General features: G+C 43.3%; 1 protein-coding gene and 1 pseudogene across 2 annotated transcripts in view; one reads left to right on the top strand and one right to left on the bottom strand.

Moving 5' to 3' along the window:
- Positions 1–27,587, top strand: part of LOC134340926 (oocyte zinc finger protein XlCOF6-like) — a 408,299-nt gene that overhangs the window by 70,525 nt on the left and 310,187 nt on the right. The window lies entirely within an intron of this gene.
- LOC134340932 (zinc-binding protein A33-like) lies at positions 4,310–25,681 on the bottom strand (annotated as a pseudogene).

Here is a 27,587-nt window from a genome sequence, read left to right as displayed (position 1 = left end):
CTGGGATGCAGATCATCAGACCCTGGGGATTTATCACCCTTCAGTCTCATCAGTCTATCCAACACCAATTTCTGCCTCATGTGAATTTGCTTCAGTTCCTCCGTTACCTTACGTCCTCTGGCCATTATTACATCTGGGAGATTGTTTGTGTCTTCCCTAGTGAAGATAGGTCCAAAGTACCTGTTCAACTCCTCTGCCATTTCTTTGTTCCCATAATAAATTCACCCGTTTCTGTCTTCAAGGACCCAACTTTGGTCTTAATTATTTTTTTCCTCTTCACATACCTAAAGAAGCTTTTACTATCCTCCTTTATTTTCTTGGCTAGCTTACCTCATCTTTTCTCCCCGCATTATCTTTTTAGTTATCTTCTGTTGGTCTTTAAAAGTTTCCCAATCCTCTGGCTTCCCGCTCATCTTTGCTATGTTATACTTCTTCTCTTTTATTTGTATACTGTCCTTGACTTCCCTTATCAGCCACGGTCGCCCCTTACTGCCTTTAGGATCTTTCTTCCTCTTTGGAATGAACTGACCCTGCACCTTCTGTATTATTCCCAGAAGTACCTGCCATTGGTGCGTGGGGCCCTTCACAATACTGTTAGCTTTGCGGGGCAGCGTGTGGTGTAAATGTCTGTAATCAGCGGGACCTTCTGGGAGTTGTAGTCATATAGCTCGCCTCCTCGCACGCTCCCTGCAAAGACATTTTTCCTCAGCCCCCACAAGCTTTGCCGGAACGGACTCACTGAGGCGACGAAGGAGAACCGCGCCCGTCCCTGTGGACGCCGAGTCCGGCGACCATCGACAGCAGCGACTCCCTGAACTTCGCCATGGCGATGGAGCGGAAGAGGAGGGGCCGAACGTGGGGCAGATTTCCACCAGCCTATCGTAGCTCAGACCCGCCACTACCCCTGCTGTCAGTGGCTACAGTGCCTGTCGGTCAAATGAGAACTCACACGGTGATTAGTTAATATGAACGTCAGTCAGCCGTCCTGTCTTGGCGAGCTTGAGTTTGGATTTACTGTATATCGGGGACAGGAGCTGATATATTTGTAGTATTTGGTAAAGCAAATTGGGAGAAATGTAAATTATTATGTGATGATGCATCAGTCTCCGAGTGACATTATTAAGAATAAAAGGGCACAGACCGTGATGAGGAAGGCGGTGATTTACTGGAATCATATTGAGATAATATTTGAAGGGATATTAAACTTGGAGATGTTTGCGATGTGGTTAAGGAAATGAGGAGGATTTGAAATGATCAGATTATTCCAGTGTTGATTAATGAGGGCAAAATGATTGTGACTGAAACAGGGGAGGTTGTGTTACCGACTGGGTCATTTACTGTCATTCATAATCAAGACAATTTAAGTGAAGAAGTTAAACAATGTAGGGATATGTTTTTCAGTGAATACTGTACCCTGATGTGTTGAAACCCAGTCATAGTATCACCAATGTAGAGTTTTCTTTGTAGGAATTTAAGAAGTCTATTATTAATGCAGGTCAGGCGCCACAGGGAAGGGTGATATATGTAATTGTAATTCTCTCTTGTGAAAATATTAAATGTTTGAATTGTGTTTGGAGATGAGGCCATCTTCCTCCCTCATGGAATATGGCAGCAGTTGTGTCTGTTCTGAAACCTGGGAGATCCCTGTCCGATCCTTCTCGTTTTGGGCCGATATCGTTAATTACTCATTTATGTAAACTGATGGAATATATGGTAATCGAGTGCTTGAGTTATATTTTGGAAAAGAGAGGTGATATAGCATTTTATCAGAGTGGATTTTGGAAGGGCAGAATAACATTAGATTCAGTTTTAGATTTGGAAGATGATATTAGGAAAGAACAGTTAAATAAAGATGTTGTAATAGCAGTATTATTTGCTATTGTTACCACATATGATATGTTATGGACGGAAGGACTTCTGATTAAATTTTTGAAATTAGGAATGAGGGGAGATTGCATAATTTATCTGAGTTTTTTTATTTGGACGGAGTGTGCAGGAATGGGTGGGCATATTATGTTTGTGTTTCTACAAGATAGAGAATGGGACCCCACAAGGCAGTATTTGTAGCCCTTCATTATTTAATATTATGTTTAATGTTATTTTCTCTGAGATAGGTACTCTGGTGGGTAAATCACTATACGCAAATGATGTAACTTTATAGATTAGAGGTGGTATTTCAATTTTTCTGTAAATCGGATGCAATTTACAATTAATAGGTCAAACAGTGGGGAAATGGATGAAGATTTTAAGGTTTCAGTCAGTAAAACACATCATGTGTTTTACAAACAGGATTAATGGACCTACACATGATTTGAAGTTATATGATTAAACTCTTGAGGAATTGTCATTGGTAAGTTTTCCAGGCATGTGGATGGATAATAAACTGTCATGGAAGCACCATATCAGTAAAATAATTTCTATGTGTAGGTATTCTTGGGTGTAACATGAAAATCTTTGTTGATTGTTGATATTCGTTTAATTCAATCTGTTCTTGATTCTGGCTGTGTGGCTTAAGGATCAGTTTCATCTTCAACTTTATTCTGTTTGGATGTGATACCAGCACAGGCTTTAAGATTGTGTTGTGGTGCAGTAAGGTCGTCTCCTGTTTCGGCTTTACTGGTTGAAATGGGACAATTGCCCTCACAATGACAGAGGGTGAAGTTGCTGTTAACATACTGGATTAATTTGAGGGGTAAGGAAATATCATCATGTTAAATGTGTGCTAGAGGACTGTTGGGAACATCACAAGAAGAATGTTTTTAGTTTTGGGTGGCTGGGAATATGGGTGTATTGGATGATACAACATGTCCCACTGTAGCTTTCTCTGTAGCACCACCTTGTTTTTTTCAATGACTTCAGTTGATTTTAGGTAACACAATAGGATTATGTTCTGCCTGAGAGTCTGCTGGTTCATCGGTATATTAATGAAAGTTATTATCATACGGTAACCATTTCTACAGATGGATGAAATGATAATTTAACTGGGAATGTTGGTGTGGCTGTTTTCTTTATTTGTGTCTCAATTGCAGGTAATGATAAAGAAATAACTTGCCAGCCACTAATCAGTACATGAAGCATAATTTATTGTCATCCTTTTAGGCTTACAGTGGGTGGAGGAAATTGGTCCTTGCAAATTTGTAATTTGTTCAGAATCCTTTTCGGTTTTGATCAGACTTAAAACAGGTCATTCTAGCAGTAGGTCAGATTTGCTGTTAGAAACTCGTCAAACAGTATTTCATACACAAAGTTTGGTTCATATGTCTGCACATTATGGACCCTGCACATCGCACTGTTGAGGGAAATGATCAGGATGACTGTTTAGCAAAAAAAACTGTTAAAAGTTCAACTGTGGATATAGACCTTCCCACTTAGCAAATCAGAAGCTAAGGGTTAAGAATTAGTGGCTTATGGCAAGACTAGTAGGACAATAGACATAAGGACAGAAACCTTTACAGAATACATAAACCTGTTGGGTTTATAGAAGAAGGCCTTAAAACAAGAAGGGAAGGAATTATATTGCCACAACTTAGAATTGCCCACACTATGCTTGTATCTAATTGGAAAACTTCATTCTGTCTCATGTCTGTGTCATGTACATTTTGACATTATGAAACTGTTAAACACACACTATTTCAGTGTGAAGCACAAAAGGCTGAAAAATCAATTGCGGTCTCAGTGCAATCTTTGGGGTGCAGATAGTTTTCGGATAAAAACTTTATTAAGTTCTGGGAGTGACTTTCAGTTAATTCACAGCATTTAGTGGGAAAAGGCATGTAATAATGGTAATGTCACAATTGTAATGAGGGATTTCAATATGCAAGGGGATTGGGAACAGGTTGGTGTCGGATCACAAGAGAGGGAATTTGCTGAATGCCAACGAGACGGCTTTTCAGAGCAGCCTGTGCTTGGGCCGACTTGGGGAAAGGTCATCCTTCATTGGGTGTTGTATAATAACCCTGACCTTATTCAGGAGTTTAAAGTAAAGGAACCCATCAGAGGCAGTGATCATAATATAATTGAATTCATACTGCAATTTCATAGGGAGAAGTCTAAGTCACATGCATCAGTCTCGCAATGGAATAAAGGGAATTACAGAGGCATGAGAGAGGAACTTGCCCAGGTGAATTGGAGGAGGATACTGGTGGGGTGACGGTGAGCAGAGGTGGCTGAAGCATCTGGGAATAGTTTGCAAGGTGCAGGATAGACATGTCCCACAGAATAAGTTCTTTCTTTCTTTCTTTTTAAATCTTTTTATTAATTTTCCAAAATTATAAACAGAATAACAATATTGATAGAGAGACTGGAATAATCTTATTGTTGATAAGCATGTACAAAAAAGATTTCAAATAATACAGGTATAATAGACTTCCAAACTCTTAATATAATTAATCATAGAGAAGAAAGAAATAGAAAGAAGAAAAAGACAAAGAACCCCACCCCCCCAAAAAAAAACATAAAAAACAACTAATTACTAAACCCCCCAAAAAAGCAAACGGAAGAAAACAAGACAAGACCAATATCGTAACTCGAACACGTTCAGTAATGTTGTCAACTGCACTCATCTATTCATATATTTTACGTTAATAAGAAGGATTCGGAAAGGTCAAATTAGATCACATGAAAATGTTGAATAAATGGTTTCCAAGTCTCTTCAAATGTAACCGAAGGATAAAAATGTCACTTACGATTTTTTTTTTTTTTGTAAATTTAAACATGATATAGTTTGGGAAAACCATTGAAATGTGGTAGGAGGATTGGTCTCCTTCCAGTTCAATAAAATTGATCTTCTGGCCATTAAAGTAACAAACGTGATCATCCAACAGGCTGAAGAGGATAAAAGTCTATGTTCTATCATTGGCAAACCAAAAATTGCCGTAATAGGATGAAGTTGTAAATCAAAACGTAAAACTGTTGAAATAATATCAAAAATACCTTTCCAGAAAATTTCCAGAAGAGGACAGGACAAAAACATATGAGTTAAGGAAGCCACCTCAGAGTGACATCTGTCACAAGTAGGGTTTATATTCGAATAAAAATGGGCTAATCTATCTTTAGACATATGGGTCCTATGCACTACTTTAAATTGTATTAGCGTATGTTTGGCACATAGAAGAAGTTCTCAAATGGTAGTGGTTGGCACCCGTGGTTGATAAGGGAAGTTTAGGACTGTGTAAAACCTGAGGAAATGGCATATAAGGTAGCAAAAGTGAGTGGGATGCTCGATTATTGGATGCTTTGAAAATCCAACACAAGGCAACTAAAAAGCGATAAGAATGTTAAAGATGAAATATGAGGCAAACTAGCCAATAATATAAAGCAGGATACTAAGAGTTTCCACCCCCCCCCCCCCAGTTAAATAAGGAGTGAAAGGGAGACGAGAGTTGATATTGGACCACTGGAAAATGATACTGGTGAGGTCGTAATGGGGGCCAAAGAAATGGCAGATGAACTTGATGAATACTTTGCAACAGTCTTCACTGTGGAAGACACAGCAGGATTGAGTGACTTTGCTATTACAAAGGAAAAATAGCTGGACAAACTCAAAGGTCTTAAGGTGGATAAGTCACCTGGACCAGTTGGACAACATCCCAGAGTACTGAGGGAGGTTAAGAGATAATGGATGCATTGGTCACGATCTTTCAAGAACTACTGGATTCTGGCATGGTCCAGGAGGACTGGAAAATAGAAAATTGCACTCTTTAAGAAGGGAGAAAGGCAAAAGAAAGCAAATTATAGGCCAGTTAGCCAGACCGCAGTGGTTGGGATAGTATTGTGGTTCTTTTTTTGAGGAGGAATTTTCAATGTATTTGGAGACTAAAATAAGTCAATGTCAGCATGATTTCTGTGAAGGAAAACCGGGCCTAACAAACCTTTAGAGGTCTTTGAGGAAGTGAAGAGGAGGGTGGACAAATGAGAGGCAGTGGATATCATTTACTTGGATTTTCAGAAGGCCTTTGGTAAGGTACCACACACGAGGCTGCTGAACATGATAAAATCCTATGGTATTACAGGAAAGATACTGGCATGGACAGAGAAATGGCTGACAGGCAGCAGGCAGTGAGTGGGAATAAATAGTGCTTTTTCAGGTTGGCTGCCAGTGACTAGTGGTGTTCCTCAGGGGTCAGTCTTGGTACTGCCACATTGTTTGTCAATGATTTAGATAATGTAATTGATGGCTTTGTGGCAAAGTTTGTGGATGATGCAAAGATCTGTGGAGGGGTAGGTAGTGCTGAGAAAACAATGCGATTGCAGCAGGACTTAGACAAATTGGAAGAAGTGTAAAAGAACGTGGCAGATTGAATACAGTGTTGGGAAATATATAACCATGCATTTTGGTCCAAGGAATAATATTGCTCAGTATTATTTAAATAGACAGAAAATTCACAGGTGCAGGGGGCTTAGGAGTTTTCCTGCAAGAGTCCCAGAAGGTCATTTCGCATTTTCAGTCTGTGGTAAAGAAGGGAAATGCAATGCTGGCTTTTCTTTGAGGGGGAATAGAATATTTAAGCAATATTCTATTCCCCCTCAAAGAGAGCTGATATTGGACCACTGGAAAATAATACTGGTGAGGTCGTAATGGGGGACAAAGAAATGGCAGATGAACTCGATGAATACTTTGCAACAGTTTTCACTGTGGAAGACACAGCAGGATTGAGTGACTTTGCTGTTACAAAGGAAAAAATGCTGGACAAACTCAAAGGTCTTAAGGTGGATAAGTCACCTGGAGCAGTTGGACAACATCCCAGAGTACTGAGGGAGGTTGAAGAGATAATGGGTGCATTGCTCACTATCTTTCAAGGATCACTTGATTCCTGCATGATCCTGTAGGACTGGAAAATAGAAAATTGCACTCTCCAAGAAGGGAGGAAGGCAAAAGAAAGGAAATTATAGGCCAGTTAGTCTGACCACAGAGGTAGAGAAAGTATTGTAGTCTTTTATCGAAGTTGGGTTTTCAAGGTATTTGGAGACTAATGATAAAATAAGTCAATGTCAGCATGATTTCTGTGAAAGAAAACCGTGCCTAACAAACCTTTAGAGGTTTTGAGGAAGTGAAGAGGAGGGTGGACAAATGAGAGGCAGTGGATATCATCTACTTGGATTTTCAGAAGGCCTTTGATAAGGTACCCCACACGAGGCTGCTGAACACGATAAAATCCTATGGCGTTGCAGGAAAGGTACTGGAATGGACACAGAAATGGCTGACAGGTAAGAGACAGCGAGCGGAAATAAAGGGGGTCTTTTCAGGTTAGCTGCCAGTGACTCGTGGTGTACCCCTGAGTCAGTATCTGGACTGCTACTTTTCATATTGTTTGTCAACAATTTAGATAATGGAATTGATGCCTTTGTGGCAAAGTCTGCGGATGATACGAAGATTGGTGGACGGGTGCGAAGTATTGAGGAAGCAATGCGATTGCAGCTGGACAGACGAATTGGAAGAACGGTAAAAAAAAAGTGGCAGAGTGAATACAGTATTGGGAAATGTATGATAATGAATTTTGGTCAAAGGAATATTAGTGTGGACTATTATTTTAATGGGGAGAAAATCCAAACATCAGAGGTGCAGGGGACTTAGGAATCTTTGTGTAAGAGTCCGAGAAGTTTATTTCGCAAATTGAGCCTGTGGTAAAGAAGGGAAATGCAATGTTGGCTTTTCTTTGAAGGGGAATAGAATATTAAACAAAGGAGATAATGCTGAGCCTTTAAAATACACAAGTCAGGCCGTACTTGGAGTTTTCTCAATGTTTTGGGTGCCATGTCTCAGAAAGGAGGGGGGATCTCATTGAAACCTACCGAGTGTTGAAACGACTAGACAGGGTGGATGTGGAGAGGTTGTTTCATGTGGTGGTGATATCCAGACTAGAGGGCACAGCATCAACATTGAGGAGAGATCTTTTTGAACAGAGGTAAGAAGGAATATTTTTATCCAGAGAGTAGTGAACCTGTGGAATACTTTGCCACAGAATGCGGTGGAAGCTGTCTGTGGGTATATTTAAGGCGGAAGTTGATCATTTTCTGATTGTTCAGACCAGCAGAGGATAATGCGAGAAGGCAGGTGTATGGGATTGAGTGGGATCCGGGATCAGCCATGATAGAAACTCCTCTCGTGTTTATTTCCCTCTGTGCACATTTATATTTACAGGGACTTTACTCCTGACGCCGGTCCGGGGACCCGACCAGTTTACAGACCCGGAGCGGAACCGGAGCAGATTCTCAGCCACTGGTTTCCATCCCAAGGCCAGAAGAAAGGATAAAGTTTCCCCGTGAATTTATTCCCAGTGAAGGTGTGGAGATGGGACTTGGTCTCCGCGTTGTAAAATGAAACTGCCCCGGACTCGTAACTGAGATAAACTCCCACCCTCCCGGGGATGGGACCGGCAGGGAGACGGGACTCAGGGGAGGTGAGAACATCGAACACGTCATAATCCCGATGTAACACGTCATCTACCTGCCTGATGATCCAGAATCCGGTCTCCGGACTCAGACTGACCCCTGCCTTCCTGTCCACAGACTCTGCGGCGACTCCCAGACCCCAGACCCTATTCCCCGCCACCTCCACCTCCCAGTAATGTCTCCCCGATGTGAATCCCTCCGATCCCAGCACACGAGCCCGATTTGTGAATCTCTTCCCGGTGTCAGGGAGATCCCTCCAGTTCCCGGTCCGTCTCACACTCATCCGATCCTCAGACACCTCGAGCTCCGGATGCGCCGTTTCCACATCCAGGGTGACAGAGACTGGGGAGAGAAACAGAAAATTAGAGAGTCCCTGGGGATCGGGAGGGAGGGGGAGGGAGACTCAGGCAGCGCGGCCCCTATACCGGGATACAGGCCGCTGGGCCTCAGGCACAGTCAGGTGGCTAACAAGAAGCGTTCCCGCGGTTTTACCCAATCACAGCGGATGGAGAACCAGTATCTCCCTGAGGTTTAGCTTCTGGTCTGGACAGCGGAGTTTTCCCGATGAATAGACACAGAATGCCGAAGGATCTCAGCGGATCAGGCAGCATGTGTGGAGAGAGATGAACAGGCTACGTTTCAAGAATAGAAACAAATAGGAGAGATAGCCAGCAGAAACGGGCGTGGGGTGGGGGTGAATTCAGATGGTAAGGGGTGAGTGAATGGATTTGAACAAGAGGTCACAGAGGCTCTTCCGTCAACTTGTTCATGCTGATCAACTTGCTTTAATAAGCTAGTCCATTATTCCTTTCAACCTTTCTTATCCACATACCTGCCAAGATGCATTTTAAAACATTGTCACTGTACCCAACTCTACAGTTAATCAAGGGCTCATTGTAAACGTGGGTAGCCCTCTTCGCTGTCCACTATGCAATGATTTTAGTGTCACCCAGAAACCTACTAACTATGTTACCTACATTCTCAGCGAAATCATTAATATGAATGACAAACAACCCCGGCCCCAGCATCGACCTCCAGTCCTCTGTGTTTAAGAGACACTTGGACAGACACTTCAATAGGCAAGGCACAGAGGGAGGCGGACCTAATGCTGGCCAAAGGGATGAATGTGGATAGAACCATAGAAGCATAGAACACCACAGCACAGAAAACATGCCATTCGGCCCTTCTAGTCAGTGCTGAAACTTTATTCCGCAAGTCCCATTGACCTGCACCCAGTCCATAACCGTCCAGACCTCTCCCATCCATGTATCTATCCAATTTATTCTTAAAACTTAAGAGTGACCCACATTTACCACGTCAGATGGCAGCTCGTTCCACACTCCCACCACTCTCTGAGTGAAGAAGTTCCCCCTAAACCTTTCCCCTTTCACCCTAAAGCCGTGTCCTCTCGTATTTATCTCTCCTAATCTAAGTGGGAAGAGACTACTCACATTTACTCTGTCTATATAATATTGTAAACCTCTATCAAATCCCTCCCCATTCTTCTACGCTCCAAGGAATAAAGTCGTAACCTGTTCAATCTGTCCCAGTAACTCAACTCCTGAAGACCCGCAACATCCTGGTAAATCTTCTATGCACTTTTTCAGTCTTGCTGATATCCTTCCTACAGTTAGGTGACCAGAACTGCACACAATACTCCAAACAACAGGAATTCTGCAGATGCTGGAAATTCAAGCAACACACATCAAAGTTGCTGGTGAACGCAGCAGGCCAAGCAGCATCTATAGGAAGAGGCGCAGTCGACGTTTCAGGCCGAGACCCTTCGTCAGGACTAACTCCACAATACTCCAAACTGTGTTTTTAAAAAATGGTAAATAGGTCAGCACAGAGGTGATGGGTCAAAGGGCACATGTCTATGCTGTACAGCCATAGCTCTGTGAACTGAATGACTGAGACCACACCCACCCCCATCGGTGCAGAGGATTCCAAACAGACAGTGGCAACTGACCTTTGACTCCTCAGACAGAGGAACCATCCTCCCTGCATCCTGCCTGTTGAGCCCTGAGATCTCCACTCATTCTTCGGAACAGGGAACAGAGAAAATAGAACAGTACTGCACAGGAACAGGCCCTTCATTCAATTTTAGTTCATTTGTGAGTGTGAAGTGTAAAATGGGGGAGTGTGGAGGTTAGAGATAGTAAATGAGGTGAAAATGGCGACCAGTAGGGGAGAGATGAATGCCAGTTTGAAGCAGAGGCAAGTGGCGGAGGGGTGGAGAGCCTGCAAGTGAACTGTGTGTGTAGACGTAACGAGAAGGTGGAGGCGACAAAGATGGGAGATGCAAACTCGTCTACACCTTTATTCCTTCTACCAAAATGCATGCACGACTTCCCTACTCGATAATCTTTTTATCACTTCTTTGCCCATTTTCCTGATCTGCCTGTGTCCTTCCCCAGATTCCAAGCTTCAGCAGCTCTACTTGCCCTTCACCTGTCTTCATATCATCTGCAAGCTTGGCCACAAAGGCAACAATTCTGTCGTCCAAATCATTCTTTGTCTATCTTGCCTTTGTGAAACTTGAAGAATTCCAGCAGATCCTGCCAGCCAAGATTGCTCCTTCAGGGAAGGCATGCTGTCTTGGATATATTTGTATCATGTCCCTCTGTGTACCCAAAAGTTCGTCCTTAATACTGGACTGCAGCATCTTCCCAAGCACACCACATCCATGCCAACCATTTCACTGAAGAAAGACCAACTCATGTGTAATTTCCTTTCCTCAGAGTGAAGTGACCTTTGCAATATCCAGTGGTCTTGAATGATTCTGAATCTAGATACTATAATACTTCTTCATATTCTTGAAAGATCATGAACAGTGCATCCACATTCACTTCAGCTACCTTTATCCGAACACTGGGATGTAGTCCATGTGGTGCAGGTGATTTATCTACCTTCAGACCTTTCATCTTCCCACACACTTTCTCCTTAGTAATACCAAAAACTTATGTCCCCTAACACTCTCACCTTTCTGACGAACAGCGGATATCTTCCACAGTGAGGCTTGACACAGAATAGTATGCAAGTACCACTACCATGTCTTTGGCATGTTCCATAGGTCCAATATCCACACTTGCCTCTCTTTCACTTGGGAAATAATTGAAATAAAAACTTTTTGTATCCTCTTCTGTATTATTGGTGTGTTTTCCCTCATATCTCATTTTTTCTCGCCTTATTGTTTCAGTTACATTCTGTTGGTGATTGAAACCTTCTTGATATCCTGCTAATCTTTCTTAAAATGTATGCCCTCTCTTTAACTTTTATGCTGTTATCTGACTTCCCTTGTCAACCGCAGTTACCCTATCCTCCCGGTATAATACTTCTTCATATTTGGGGCGTATCTATCCTGTGTCTTCCGAATTGCCCCCAGAAACCTCAGCCTTTGCTATTCATGGTCCCTTTCCAATCTACTCTGGTCAGCTCCTCCGTCATATCTCTGTCATTCCCTTTACATCACCCTAATACTGATACATTTGACTTTATCTTCTCCCTCTCAAACTGTGGGGTGAGTTCTGTCATTTTCAGATCACAGCTTCCTCAGGGTTCTGTTACCTTGAGCTCCCTAATCCTGTCTGGTTTGTTACACAAATCCCAGTCGAGAATTGCCTCTCTCCCATTAGGCTCAACCAGAAGCTATATTAAAAAGCCATCTCTTAGGCATTCTACAAATTTCCTCTCTTGGGGTGCAACACCAACCCGATTTTCCCAATCGACCTGCATTTTGAATCCCCCATTCCTATTATCACATTGCCCTTTTTACATGCCTTTTCTATCTCCTGATGTAATTTGTACCCCATATCCTGGCTACTATTGGGAAGTCTGTATACAACTCTCACCAGGGTCTTTTTACCCTTGCAGTTTCTTAATTCTACCCACAAAGATTCTACACCTTCCAATTTTATGTCACCTCACTAAAGATTTGATTTCAGTTTGTTTTTTTTTAACCAACAGACCCTCCCCAGCCTCTCTGCCTACCTGCCTGTCCTTTGAATACAAGGTGTATCCTTGGATGTTGAGCTTCAAGCCACGATCGTCTTTCCACCACAACTTAGTGATGCCAACAATGTTGTACCTACCAATCTCTACCTGTGCTACAACATCATCAACCTTAATCTGTATACTGGAGCATTCAAATATAACACCTTCAGTCCTGTATTCATCAGCCTATTCGACACTGTCCACAGGAACTTAAGCAAGGTCTTTGATGTTGATGATAGACGACACTGGGGGTATTCTCTGAAATTCTGGCACCCCGACTATTGGAAGGATGACATTTCACAGGACAGAAGACCTCAGAAGGAAGTTATCAGGACTGGGGGCTGTGGGTTAAAAGGAGAGAGTGGATAAGCTGGGTCTATTTCTCTGGAGTGCAGGATGTTGAGGGACGACCCTTTATTGAGCTATATAAAATCATAAGAGACTTAGATAAGGTAAGAGTACTTTTTTTCCTGAACTTGGGAGCACAGAATCAAAGGGTGAGAGGGGATCTGTGGAGTAACTTTCTCTCAGAGAGGGAGGAGGGCAGATGGAATTTGATATCAGCAGAAGCTGTCGCAATAAGTTCAGACAGATACACTGATAAGGAATGATACGAGGGATATGGTACAAACACATGCAAATGGGATCTTAGTTTTGCAGATAGATGAAGGGGACCGTGGGTTCAACATCTGTCAAATCCTCCCAGATCATCTTCCTGAGGAATCTCACCCTGAAGTCTGTCTGTGAACTGTTGATGTGACGTCACGTCAGAGGGCAGCTCAGTGCCTCAGAACAGGCAGACTGGGTAAGGACGGCAGATTTCATTCCCAAATGGAAAGTTGTGCCTGTCTCTTTGGCCATGAGTCACACTCTGATAGTGTGTATGTGTTGATTGTGGTAAATATCAGTGTGTTTGTGTGTACACATTGAAGGAGAGTGTGCACATTGAAGTATTTGCATGTCACAGTCTGTCATCACATGTCTGGTGTGTGCTGACAATGTGTGACATGTGAGTGAGTTGTTTAAATAAATAACTCACTGTGTCTGAAGATATTGGTCTCCAGGTTACTGAGGGAAGTAACAACGTACGTTGCTGAGGCTCTGACTAAGACCTGCCAAGCCTCCTTGTGTATGTGTGTGAGGAGGTTTGCCAGGCCGGTTATGCTGTGTGTGCTTCTCCCGAGGTGTAATAGTGACCGATGTCAATGCTGGTTGGAGTGTCCGGGCTCAGTCTCACAATGATTCAATGGGGTGGTTTGATGACGACAGTGAGAATTGCGACTCCAGCAGGGGGCAGACCTGAGTCAATGAAAGTCTGCAGTCACAGAGAGGTCAGTCTGCAGGCCGGGCAGCATTCGTGGATATGATCAGTCAACGTTTCGGGCCGGAGCCCTTCGTCAGGACCGAAACGTTGACTGATCATTTCCACGAATGCTGCCCGACCTGCTGAGTTCCTCCAGCGTGTTGTGAGTGTTGCTTTGACCCCAGCATCTGCAGAGTATTTTGTGTTTACAGAGAGGTCAGACTGGGCGAGCAGGCTCAATCTCCTAATGCTTCAACCTGGTGGTTTGATAACCATCACCGTAAGGCATGGGAGCAGAATTAGGCCATTTGGCCCATCAAGTCTGCTCTGCCTTTCAATCGTGGCTGACTGTTTTTCTTCCCTCCTCAGCCCCACACCCCGGCATTCTCCAGGTAACCTTTGATGCTGTTCAATCTAGAACCAAGGTTCCCTCTAATTTTTAGTAGTCAGTGTGCACAAAAATCTTATGTTGTGCAAATTATTTTCCTGTGACAAAAGTGTGTGCGCACTGAATGCACACATGGCACAGTTTATGTAGATTTACAAAATATTTAACATAAAACTGCACAGAGTAACAACAAAATTACCTGCATATTTAAGTCATTCAGTTATTTTTTTCTCTCTCTCCTGTCTTTGGCATTTACCCATTCTTTGTAAACTCTATCTAGACTAATAGAACTTCAATCCAATTGAGAGCTTTCGATTCTCATTAACATATCAAAATAACATTCACCTAAAAGGTTTCTCAGCTTGTTTTTGAGTTGATTCATTAGGCCAAAACCTCGCTCACAGTCCGCACTAGACACAAGAAAACTTCCCCCAATGTCCATCAACTGTGCAAGGTCACAAAACTGTTCATTTTGAAGTACAAATGCCACCATTTAAGCAAAGTTTGAAATCAGTTTGGATTTAATTTTTTCTTGCACAGAAAATTTGAAATCATTAAACTGTCTAACTATTACAGTATTTTCAGCTAGAAAATCATAATATTTTAGACATAAGGCATTAACTTTTTCATCGCCAAATATGAAGTCACAACCTGCGATTGCGCAGAAATCAAAAGCTGACCATTCTTGTACCTCATCTTCAGGAAACCTTTCTTCTAAATGCACACAAAGACTATTTATAAAAGTCAACAGCGAACTTGTATTTACTGTGATGTTTTCTTCACGTTGTTGGCTTAGCAAAATTTTAACTTTGTTACTATATGAAATATTGTCTCCCAGATCCCAGAACAAGAAAGGTGAGGTGACGTAAATTAGTGGCGTACATTGTGGTATTCGAAAAAAACGACTAACTAGTTAACAGAAACATTTAGCTAAAAGATTATTTCCAATAAGTATAATTATTAATTACTACATTACTTTAGGTAACTAACCTTTTGTGCACACATTAATTTCCTTTGTGCGCTGGTTGAAAAATGTGTGTGCGCGCTCACACGCACACAGCTTAGAGGGAACATAGTCTAGAACCTATCACGTTCTGCCTTAAATTCCTCCAAGTACCTGGCCACGGCTGCCTGTGGTAACAAATTCCACAAATTCACCACCTTCTGGCTAAAAGCTTTCTCTGCATCTCTGTTTTAAATGGACGCCCCTCTATACTGAGGCCGTGTCCCCTTGTCCTAAACTCCCCCACCACGGGAAATATCCTTTCCATATCTACTCCTGGCCTTTCAACATTCAAAAGTTTTCCAGTGAGATCCCCCCTCATCTTTGTAAATTACACTGAGTACAGGAACAGAGTTATCAAACGTTCCTTGTATGATATCCCTTTCATTCCTGGATTCATTCTTGTGAACCTCCTGTGAACACTCACAAATACCTGCACATCTTTTCTTAGATGAGGAGCCCAAAACTGTTCGCAATACTCAGGGTGAGGCTTCACCAGTGCCTTATAAACCCTCAGCATCACATCCCTGCTCCTGCATAATCAACCTGTTGAATTGAATGCTAACATTGCATTTGTCTTCCTCAACATCGACTCTACCTGCAAGTGAACCTTTAGGTTTTCTGCATAAGGACTCCCAGATCGCAGATTTCTGTTTTCCCTCCCCATTTAAAAAAAAATATTTCTAATATCAAAATGTATGGCCATGCATTTTCCAACATTGTATTTAATTTGACACTTTCTTGCCCATTCTCCTCATCCACGTATTTGTGCAGCCTGTCTGTTTGCTCAACACTACCTGTCCCTACATCAATGTTTGTATCATCTGCAAACTTGACAACAGAGCCATCCTTTCAATCATTGATATACAGCATAAAAAGAATTGGTACCAACACTGACCATGGTGCAACACCGCTAGTCACTGGCAGCCAAACAGGAAAGGTTCGTTTTTCTCTCATTCGCTGCTTCCTACCCTGCCAACTTTTCTGTAATACCGTGGGCTCTGAACTTAGTAAGCAGCCTCATGTGTAGCACCTTGTCAAAGGCCTTCTGAGATTCCAAATGTACATCCCCTGCATTCCCGTTATTACTCCTACTTGTAATCTCCTCCTAGAATTCCAACAGGTTCATCAGGCAGGATTTTCCCTGAAGGAAACCATTCTGACTTTGTACTATCTTGTCCTGTCACATCAAGTACTCCATCATCTCATCCTTAACAATTGGCTCTATCATCTTCCCAAACACAGAGGTGATGCTAAATGTCCATAATTTCTTTTCTGCTGCCTTCCTCCTTACTTAAAGAGCAGAGTGACATTTGAGGTTTTCCAGTCCTCTGACGTTGTGACAGAGTCCAATGATTTCTGAAAGATCATTTCTAATGCCTCCGCAATGTCTACCGGTATATCTTTCACAACACTGGGGTGCAGTTCGTCTGGTCCGGGTGACTTATGTACCATTAGGTCTTTCAGCTTTTTGAGCACCTTCTCCCCTGTAATAGTAACTGCACCCACTTCTCTTCCCTCGCACCCTTCAACATCTGGTACAGCGCTACTGTTTTCCACAATGAAGCAAAATACTCATTTAGTTTATCTTCCATCTCTTTCTCCCCCATTATTATATACCTGGACTCATTTTCTAGTGGTCCTAACTCCACTCTCATCTCTATTTTTTTACATACTTGAAAAAAACATTTTTACTATCCTCTTTGATGTTGTTTGCTAGCTTGCTTTACAAAGGCAGGTGTGTGAAAAGGGCCCAAACGATCATGGTAGACCTGCATCACCCCTACCACAAACTGTACCAGTTGCTACCAGCCGGGAAACAGTACCGCAGCATAAATCAGGACCACCAGGCTATAGGACTGCTTAACTCATCTGACATAATGGTATTTCGATGTCACATTGATTATCATGTTGTACATACTATTTATTATAAATTACTGTAAATTGCACATTGCACATTTACACAGAGATGTAACGTAAAGATTTTTACTGCTCATGTATAGGAAGGATGAAAGTAATATTCAATTCAATTCAATTTCATATTTCATTGTTCCCCTCCCAACCACTCTTGTACTTGCTCTCTGTAGGTATTTAAAAGCTTCACAATCCTCTGTCTTCCTACTAATTTTGATTTGCTGTATGCCCTCTCTGCTTTTACATTGTCTTCCCTTGTACTATTTTGCTATTTGACTATTTATTTATTTTTGGAATACATCTACCCTGCACCTTCCTCATTTCCCATAAATTCACACCATTTCTGCTCTGCTGTCATCCCTTCCAGAATCTCCTTCCAATTTGCTTTGGCCAACTCCTCTCTCAGACCACTGTCATATCTTCTACTCCTCTGAAATACTACAACATCAGACTTTACTTTCTGCTTATCAAATTTCAAGTTGAACTCAGTAATGCTGTCAGCACTGCCTTCTAAGGGTTCTTTTATCCAATCATCTCCGGTTCAGTACATAACACCCAATCCAGTAGAGCTGATCCCCGAGTAGGCTCAACGACAAACTGCTCTAAAAAGCTACCACACAGCATTCAACAAATTCACCCTCTTGAGATCTATTACCAACCTGATTTTCCCAATTGACCTGCATGTTGAAATCTCCCATGACTATCAAGTCCTTTTCATTGGCCTTTTCTATTTCCAGTTATAATCTGTGATCCACATCCCAGCTACTGTTGGGAGGCCTGTATATAACTGCCATCAGGGTCCATTTACCTTTGCAGTTTCTTAACTCAACCCACAAGGATTAAATATCTTCCTGTCCAATGTCACAACTTTCTACTGATTTACCAGCAGAGCCACGCCATCCCCTCTGCCTACCTTCTTCCACCACTGATACATTGTGTAACCTTGGACATTCATCTCCCAACTACAACCATCCTTCAGCCATGATTCAGTGATGGCCACAAAATCATACCCGACCATCTGTAATCGAGCAACAATATCGTCCACCTTATTTCTCACACTCCATGCATTGAGATATAACACTTTGAGTACTGTATTTGCTACCCTTTTTGATTCTGCATCCCTTCTGCACTGATACTCACCCTGCTGGCTGCAATTTTGTCATAGAAACCATAGAAACTACAGTACAGAAACAGGCCGTTTGGCCCTTCTTGGCTGTGCCGAACCATTTTCTGCCTCGTCCCACTGACCTGCACACGGACCATATCCCTCCATACACCTCCCATCCATGTATCTGTCCAATTTATTCTTAAATGTTAAAAAAGAACCCGCATTTACCACCTCGTCTGGCAGCTCATTCCATACTCCCACCACTCTCTGTGTGAAGAAGCCCCCCCAATGTTCCCTTTAAACTCCCCCCCCTCACCCTTAACCCATGTCCTCTGTTTTTGTTCTCCCCTTGCCTCAGTGGAAAAAGCCATCTTGCATTCACTCTATCAATACCCATCATAATTTTATATACCTCTATCAAATCTCCCCTCATTCTTCTACGCTCCAGGGAATAAAGTCCTAACCTATTCAACCTTTCTCTGTAACTGAGTTTCTCAAGTCCCGGCAACATCCTTGTAAACCTTCTCTGCACTCTTTCAACCTTATTTATATCCTTCCTGTAATTTGGTGACCAAAACTGAACACAATACTCCAGATTCGGCCTCACCAATGCCTTATACAACCTCATCATAACATTCCAGCTTTTATACTCAATACTTTGATTAATAAAGGCCAATGTACCAAAAGCTCTCTTTACGACCCTATATACCTGTGACGACACTTTTAGGGAGTTTTGTATCTGTATTCCCAGATCCCTCTGTTCCACTGCACTCCTCAGTGCCTTACCATTAACCCTGTATGTTCCACCTTGGTTTGTCCTTCCAACGTGCAATACCTCACACTTGTCAGTATTAAACTCCATCTGCCATTTTTCAGCCCATTTTTCCAGCTGGTCCAAGTCCCTCTGCAGGCTCTGAAAACTTTCCTCACTGTCTACTACACCTCCAATCTTTGTATCATCAGCAAACTTGCTGATCCAATTTACCACATTATCATCCAGATCATTGATATAGATGACAAATAACAATGGACCCAGCACTGATCCCTGTGGCACACCACTAGTCACAGGCCTCCACTCGGAGAAGCAATTCTCTACCACCACTCTTTGGCTTCTTCCATTGAGCCAATGTATAATCCAGTTTACCACCTCTCCATGCATACCTAGCAACTGAATTTTCCTAACTAACCTCCCATGCGGGACCTTGTCAAAGGCCTTACTGAAGTCCATGTAGACAATATCCACTGCCTTCCCTTCATCCACTTTCCTGGTAACCTCCTCGAAAAACTCCAATAGATTGGTCAAACATGACCTACCACGCACAAAGCCATGTTGACTCTCCCTGTCTATCCAAATGCTTGTAGATTCCGTCTCTTAGTATTCCTTCCAATAACTTACCTACTACCGACGTTAAACTTACTGGCCTATAATTTCTCGGATTATTTTTCGATCCCATTTTAAACAACGGATCAACATGAGCCACTCTCCAATCCTCCGGCACCTCACCTGTAGACAGTGATATTTTAAATATTTCAGCCAGGGCCCCTGCAATTTCAACACTAGTCTCCTTCAAGGTCCGAGGGAACACCCTGTCAGGTCCTGGGGATTTATCCACTTTAATTTTCCTCAAGACAGCAAGGACCTCCTACTTTTCGATCTGTACAGTTTCCATGATCTCACTACTTGTTTCCCTTAATTCCATAGACTTCATGCCAGTTTCCTTCGTAAATACAGACGCAAACTATTTAAGATCTCCCCCATTTCCTTTGGTTCCGCACATAGCCGACCACTCTGATCTTCAAGAGGAACAATTTTATCCCTTACAATCCTTTTGCTCTTAATATACCTGTAAAAGCTCTTTGGATTATCCTTCACTTTGACTGCCAAGGCAACCTCATGTCTTCTTTTAGCCCTCCTGATTTCTTTCTTAAGTATTTTCTTGCACTTCTTATACTCCTCAAGCACCTTATTTACTCCCTGCTTCCTATACACGTCATACAACTCTCTCTTCTTCTTTATCAGAGTTGCAATATCCCTTGAGAACCAAGGTTCCTTATTCCTATTCACCTTGCCCTTAATCCTGACAGGAACATACGAATTCTGCACTCTCAAAATTTCTGCTTTGAAGGCTTCCCACCTACGGATCACATCCTTGCCAGAGAACAACCTGTCCCAATCCACGCTTTTTAGATCCTTTCTCATTTCTTCAAATTTGGCCTTCTTCCAGTTAAGAACCTCAACCCTAGGACCAGATCTATCCTTGTCCATGATCAAGTTGAATCTAATGGTGTTATGATCACTGGAACCTAAGTGCTCCCCTACACAGACTTCTGTCACCTGTCCTAACTCGTTTCCTAACAGGAGATCCAATATTGCATCCCCTCTAGTTAGTCCCTCTATATATTGATTTAGAAAACTTTCCTGAACACATTTTACAAACTCTAAACTATCTAGACCCCTAACAGTATGGGAGACCCAATCAATATATGGAAAATTAAAATCCCCTACCACCACAACTTTATGTTTCCTGCAGTTGCCTGCTATCTCTCTGCAGATTTGCACTTCCAATTCTCTTTGACTATTGGGTGGTCTGTAATACGATCCCACTAATGTGGCCATACCTTTCCTGTTTCTCAGCTCCATCCACAAGGACTCAGTAGACAAGCCCTCTAATCTGTCCTGCCTGAGCACTGCTGTAATATTTTCCCTAACAAGCAATGCTACTCCCCCACCTTTCATTCCTCTGCCTCGATCACATCTGAAACATCGGAACCCTGGAATATTAAGCTGCCAGTCCTGCCCCTCCTGTAGCCAAGTTTCACTAATTGCTACAACGTCATAATTCTACGTGTCAATCCACACCCTCAACTCATCCGCCTTCCCCGCAATACTCCTAGCATTGAAATATATACACCTCAGAAGATTTTTACCACCACTCACAACCTTTCTATTAGCGGATTTGCTTGAACTTTTAACATAATTTATTTTCACCCCAGCCACACGGTCAGCTCTGGCACTTTGGTTCCCATCCCCGCATCTCACATCTGTCAGCTCTATCTGACAGTCTACACGCTGTCTCTGTTTTTTTTTTACCATCAGTCCTAATCAGAGTCCCTTCACTCTGGTTCCCTCGGCCCTGCCAAATGTGTTGAAACCCTCCCTTTCAGGTGTATCGAACCTCCCTGTGAGAGTATTGTTCCCTCTCGGATTCAGGTGCAATCTATCACTTATGAACAGGTCATACCTCCCCGAGAAGAGATTCCCATAATCCAGGAACCTGAAGCCCTGCCTCATGCAGCAGCTACTCAGCCACACATTAATCTGTCAAATCATCCTGTTTCCACTCTCACCAGCACGTGGCACAGGCAGCAATCCAGAAATTACAATCCTGGAGGTACTGCTTCTCGGCTTTCTACCGAGCTCTCCAAATCATATTTTCAGGACTTATTTGGTTTTACTTCCTATGTCATTGGTACCAATGTCTACCAAGATATCTGGCTGTGTTCCCTCCCTCTCTAAAATGCTGCGAACACAATCAGAGATGTCCCTGACCCTGGCACCTAGGACGCACATACCATTCGGGTGTCCCATTCATGTCCACAGAATCTCTTGTCTGTTCCCGTGACGACTGAGTCCCATATCACTGGCGTTCCCTCTTCTCCCTCTAACAACAGTGACAGTTGCTGGTTCAGCAGGTGGGGGCAAAGACCTGCGTCAGTCAGAATCTGTACTCCAAGCGCACGAAGGACTTGGGTATTTTTCTGACTATCCCAGTCACCACACTGATACCCGCTTTTGTTCCCTACAATATCATGAAATGAGTATTAGTTTCCCAGCTCCTGTGGTAGGATTCAAACTCATGTCTTGGCGTGTTAGAGCAGTGGCCTGGGATCGGGACACAGTGGTTCATCTGCCAGTCCCGTGTATTGGTTGTATTGTGACCCTGTGGCTGGTGTGTTCAGGGGTCTGACATCTCCAGCTGACCATGTGACTGTGATGCCTCCCAGTTGGGGGGGTTGATGTGGAATAAACTTCAGTTCCCCTTCAGCCATTATTATAGACAATCTTCACTTCAAGTTATAACTTAATTGTGTCTCAGAAACAAGAAGAAAAAAAATCTTTGCAAGTTTTACCTCGATTAATGACATCAAGTGTTTCTCTCAGCAGTTCGTTCAAAATATAGGGGTGATAGAATTTTTCAACCGGTAGGGTCTCATCAGTCACCAGCAATTCCTGGACATCGTCATTAATCCTGTAAATATTAAACTGCTGGTTATAAACTGGAAATCTGAACTATTTTACAAATCCATACAGGGTTTCAGTAAAGAGCATGTCCTACCTTATGTTCCGATGACTTCCCTCCTGAAATAAATAAAAACACATATCTGGTTAGACTTGGACTTACTGTCCACATCCTGAATTTCATCCAAATCATTACAAGGTGTTGAAAATTCCCACTCCCACAGTCACTCACATACACGGACAATACAGAACCATGGGGTAAATTACCAAGAATATTTCTGAAAGTTAGAATGAGAGAATAAAAGTTACAGGAAAGACAGGACAGGTTGTGCATTTTCATTTGGATACGACGTCAGGGTGATGAGGTGGAGGAATTTAAGATCAGTGATGGATTTGATTGCGTTCAGGTGGAGAAAGTACCTCTATTTATGGGGAGACTTTTGGGGAGATGAAATTCAGATGGATTTTAATGAATCCCAGAAGAAATTTTTTGAAGAAAACGTGGAACTCGCTGCCACAGGAGTGGTTGAAGCAGAACAGCAGAGATTGAATGTAATGGGGAAACTGGATAAACATGGAGTTCGGGCACTGTTGCTGGGTGTGGTGAGCAGGTGGGAGGTGGATTGTGAAGCACTGAAACTGATAGAAGAAAATGGACCAAAAGGACTGCTTACGATGGAGAATGGGATACAATTCCATGTAAAATTAAACCGAAGGTGTAAAGTGAAAAGTGAAAGTTTCCTTAACCTGATGGAAACTGGATATAGAGGATAATTCTGATGTGTGGGTCACGTTCTTTGTTCTCAGTGATTGACAGATAGATCCTCACACCCATTGCACCAGACAAACTCACAGACTGTGACTGGAACTGGGTGTTAATGGGAGTTTGAGAGGATATTTACAATGGTAATTAAGGACACAATCAGCAGATCTGTGTTATCATCAGAGTAAATAATTTCAGAGAAGATTGCATTCTGTCCTGGGATGTACAGAAGTTGTGTAAGGTCATTTCTGGGACAACAACAACCCTGAATAGTTGCATCAATTGTCTGGTGAGAAACAGTTTACTGCCATTTGTACATGCTGTGTGTAGGAGCAATGTCTCTATTTTCTGTCTGCATTGTATTCCGTGTTGCATGTTTATGAGGTAACACGTCATGTGAGTGGGGCGTGGTAATAACGCAGGGAATAAGTTACATGTTTGTGCTTTGTTCTGGGCAGTTTTCAGCGGGGGATAGACGGGTGTCATATCTTTTGGTGACCGCTTCACTGCAGCTTAATTTACAATTAATTACGCTGAAGTTTCATCACTTCAAGATTCTACGGTGCTAATGAAGGGCATAATCCTTCGACATTTTGGAATGTCATTATTGTCGTGATTGGAGGGCGCTTCATACAAGCATAACAATCTGTGCAATATTGCCAGCAGTGACAATTGATTTTTTTTTTCGAATTGGCCACTGTGCTGTGTTTATTTCAAATATACCAGTGTTCATTTCGTGCCCTTTGACAGAAACAAATTGAAATATAACCTCTCACCTTGAGAAATATCACACTGTCTTTTTGATCCATCTGTTCCTTTAACTTTGAGACTTCCTCCTGAATAAACCTGATATTCTCTTGAATCTCTCGAAGATTGTTCTTCATTGGACTCAGAATCCTCGCCTCTTCCTCCCTGAGATCCCTGAGTAAACTCTGCTCTTTCTCAGTGATAATCTGACGCAGTTCAGTAAACTGGGATGTGATGTGGGTCTGAAGGCTGTGTGACTGTTCCTATCGAATGAAAGGTGAAGATGAATTTACTGTATTGCTGTGTGAATTTCCTTATGATATTAAGGTGAATAGTCGGTCCATTAATGTCCATGCTAGTTCTGAGAGCATTCCCGGCAACCCCATTCCCTCATATTTTCCTGAAACCTATTCTCCCTCATTGACCCATTAACTACCACCTGATTCACATACAGCATCCCCCACCTTCACAGGGTTAATTGTAATTAACCATTCATGCAGCATGTCCGCGGGATGTGTCTGAACAGGCAAACTCCACACAGACAGCACCAGAGTTTAGGATCGCTGGAGCTGCGATACTCTGCTATTCTGCATTAAAGGGAGAAAAACTATACAGTAATATCAGAAATTCCGCTCAGGAAGACTCACCCGAACTCCGGAAATCTTCTCTTTCTGTTGCTGCTCCTTTTCCTGGAAGTCTGATTCCATTTTTGTGAGAGAGTCTAAGGAAGATTTTAGCTGATCCTGGAAGTCAGAGAGCGAAGGAAATAGAAACGAAGATGTATCAAAAGAAACAGGTGTTCAAACCCGATTATCGCTCACAAAATGCTGGAGGAACTCAACGACTCAAGCAGCAGCTATGCTGGGGGGAAAAATAGTCGCCGTTTGGGGATGGGACCCTTCGCTTGGACTGGAAATCAATGGGGCAGAAGTCAGAAATAAAAGGGTAAGATTCAGTCGGCAAGTGACGGGTGAGACAACGTGAGGGGGACGTGGTGTAAGGTGATGAAGTTAAGAAGCTGAGAGGGGTCAGGTGGGGAGGCAAAGAGTTGAAGAAAATGGGATCTATACGGAAGGATAATCGACCATGGAAGAAACGGGAGGAATTGGGACTGTATGGGATTCCGAATGGTGGCGAGTGAGGTGGTGTAGGAGTCAGGTGTAGCACTAGTCCCGCTTGCAGGTAACAGTGCCAGGAGGGAGATCAGTGGAGAGGAGCAAGTGGAGTTACAGTACGGAGAGCGATCGCCACAGAGCGTGGAGAGTTGTGGGGAAAGGGTGGGTCTGGGCTGTTGGAGGGAAAGATGTGTTTGGTGGTTGAATCCGGTTGGAGATGGCGAAAGTCGCGGGGAATGATGTGAAGGCTCCCGTGGTTCCAGGCAGAAGAACGGAGGATCAAATTCGGGTTAGTTTTACCTTATAGATTTTAACAGCTTCTTTAATCGGCATGAAGCGGTGCTCTCTGTGTTCCTGCGCAACTGCACAGATCAGACAGATCAGTGTCTTGTCCGTGTTGCAAAACAGCTTCAGTTCTTCCTCATGTTCCTCGCAGTGAAGTTTACTTTCCTTCCCTTTCGGATTCAGGTTTAGATTTCGAGCTTTTTCAGCCAAATTTACTAAGGCCCGATTGACCCTGAGGGTGCCGTCAGCAAAGACCTCGCTACATTCGGGGCAGGAGTTTCTCTCCTCCCTTTCCCAACACCGTGTGATACAAGAGCGACAGAAGTTGTGCCCACACTCCAGTGACACCGGATCGGTGAAAACATCGAGGCAGATGGAACAAATTGCCTCCTCGGTCCAACTCTCGGCCGGTCCTTTCGAAGCCATGTGAACTCCCGGTACTTCCTGATTCAGAATGATTTCACTTTCGGGGCGGGGCTGATCCCCTGCAGTACCGCGATTGTCCACTAAATGTCGCTGCAGACTCGGGGAATGAATATTCTGCTGTTGGAGGTGTTCACTTCGAAGTAATACTGGTAATTTCCATATCAGGGTGAGATCAGCAACACACTAAACAGGTCTGAACATAAATAAAAACTCGGCCATGGACTGCCTAAACCCGGCTGCGAAAGGAGGGGCGTTGGGCATGGGGCTTGCCACCTCATCTCGTAAAATGGCAGTGCACAGAAATGCCAAACGAACCTCCAAAGGCCTCATCCCTGGGACCGGTAGGACCTTCCCGGAAGATGATTGAAGTCGTGTGGTGAAAGGAGAAGCCACAGGGCCGATAACCTTCGCCCTGGACAGGGGACTCTGGCGAGATGCTGGTGGGGGCCTGTGCCCCGGTAGGTGTGATGGGCTAAAAAAAGAAGCAGAACAGAGATGAAGCCGGAGAGAAGAGCCTGGTTCAGTCTGAGGCAGGACTGAAAGGGACAAGTTCTGAAAAGGGAGGCACAGGAGACTGCAGATGCTGGAATCTCGAGTAAGAAAGGTGATGCTGGAGTGACTGAACGTGGCAGGCAGCATCTTGGGAGAGAAATGTATAATCGACTTTCGGGGACGAGATCCTTCATCTGGACTGTCTAAACCCGAAATTTCGATTGTCCATTTCCCTCCACAGATGCTGACTGACTTGCTGAGTTCCTCCAGCAGCTCGCTTTTTTTTTTTCTCCAAGTGTAAAGAGAGTCAGACTGGGGTATAAAACTGGGGTTAAGTAACTATTGAAAATAACTATTAAATTAGTTCATGCCATGAAAGTGGGGATGTCGAGAGAATATTGTGCTGTGAGAAGACAGATGCTGTGGCTGCAGCGAAAAGTACAGGACTGGACATTCCACATCCCAGGGTGGAAAACATTTTAGTCGGTGAAGTGCTGAAGAAACTTTCTGACTTTACCCATGTCTGTCCCAGCTTCAGTGAAAGGCCAGTTTCCACAATTCTGGCCAGAGCCCAGACGTTGATTTTTTTTTATTTTAAATCAAAATACAGCATTACACACCATGAAATATTCACAAAGATAAACCGTGCAATGCCTTTACTCGAAGATCTGTGATCCTTCTGTCACGCAGCTGCTGTGGCACAGGCCCTTCCATCTTTCTCCACATATCTTCCCCAGCCCACAGTCCGCAAAGAGGTGAGTGACCGTCTCGTCTCCACTGCAGTAATCTCGGGGCAGCGCGCTGTGGGAGCGATCTCCGGGCATGCAGCAAGGATCAGACTGGGAGGCCCCTCTCTGTAACAGACCGGTAAGGTTTGACACGATGATCAAAGCAGTTCATCGCCCTCCTGATGGGCCGACACAATCGATTAGATTCATCCGAGCACATCCTGGTTGGAGTCCAACCAACCATTGAGCACATCTACATGACAAAGCAGCATCCATCATCAGAGATGCTCATCACCCAGACCAGACTCTTTTCTCGCTGCTGCAATCAGGTACAAGATGCAAGAGCTCAGGTCTCGCAGCACCAGGTCCAGGAACAGTTACTACACCTCAACCATCAGGCTGTGGAACAACAGAGGATAACTACACCCACTTACCGTCCATTGAGATGCTCCCACAACCAATCGTCGTACTGGGCCTGTATCAAAATTGGTGAAATTGGTGAAATCAGAGGTGGTTTGACTCAGACCAATCGCATTGATCATATCTCAGAATTAGAGAAGTAAAAGAGACAGGCACAATCTCACAGGGTATTGACAGTGTTGGGGCAGGAATGATGTTTCCCCTGGCTGGGCTGTGGAACCATGGTTCACAGACTTAATATCACAGTTCACCTCAGCAGGACTGAGATGCG

This window comes from Mobula hypostoma, chromosome X2 (genome assembly GCF_963921235.1).
Source record: "Mobula hypostoma chromosome X2, sMobHyp1.1, whole genome shotgun sequence".
In the NCBI taxonomy this organism is placed as follows: domain Eukaryota; kingdom Metazoa; phylum Chordata; class Chondrichthyes; order Myliobatiformes; family Myliobatidae; genus Mobula; species Mobula hypostoma.
This window is presented reverse-complemented; position numbering and strand designations above follow the sequence as displayed.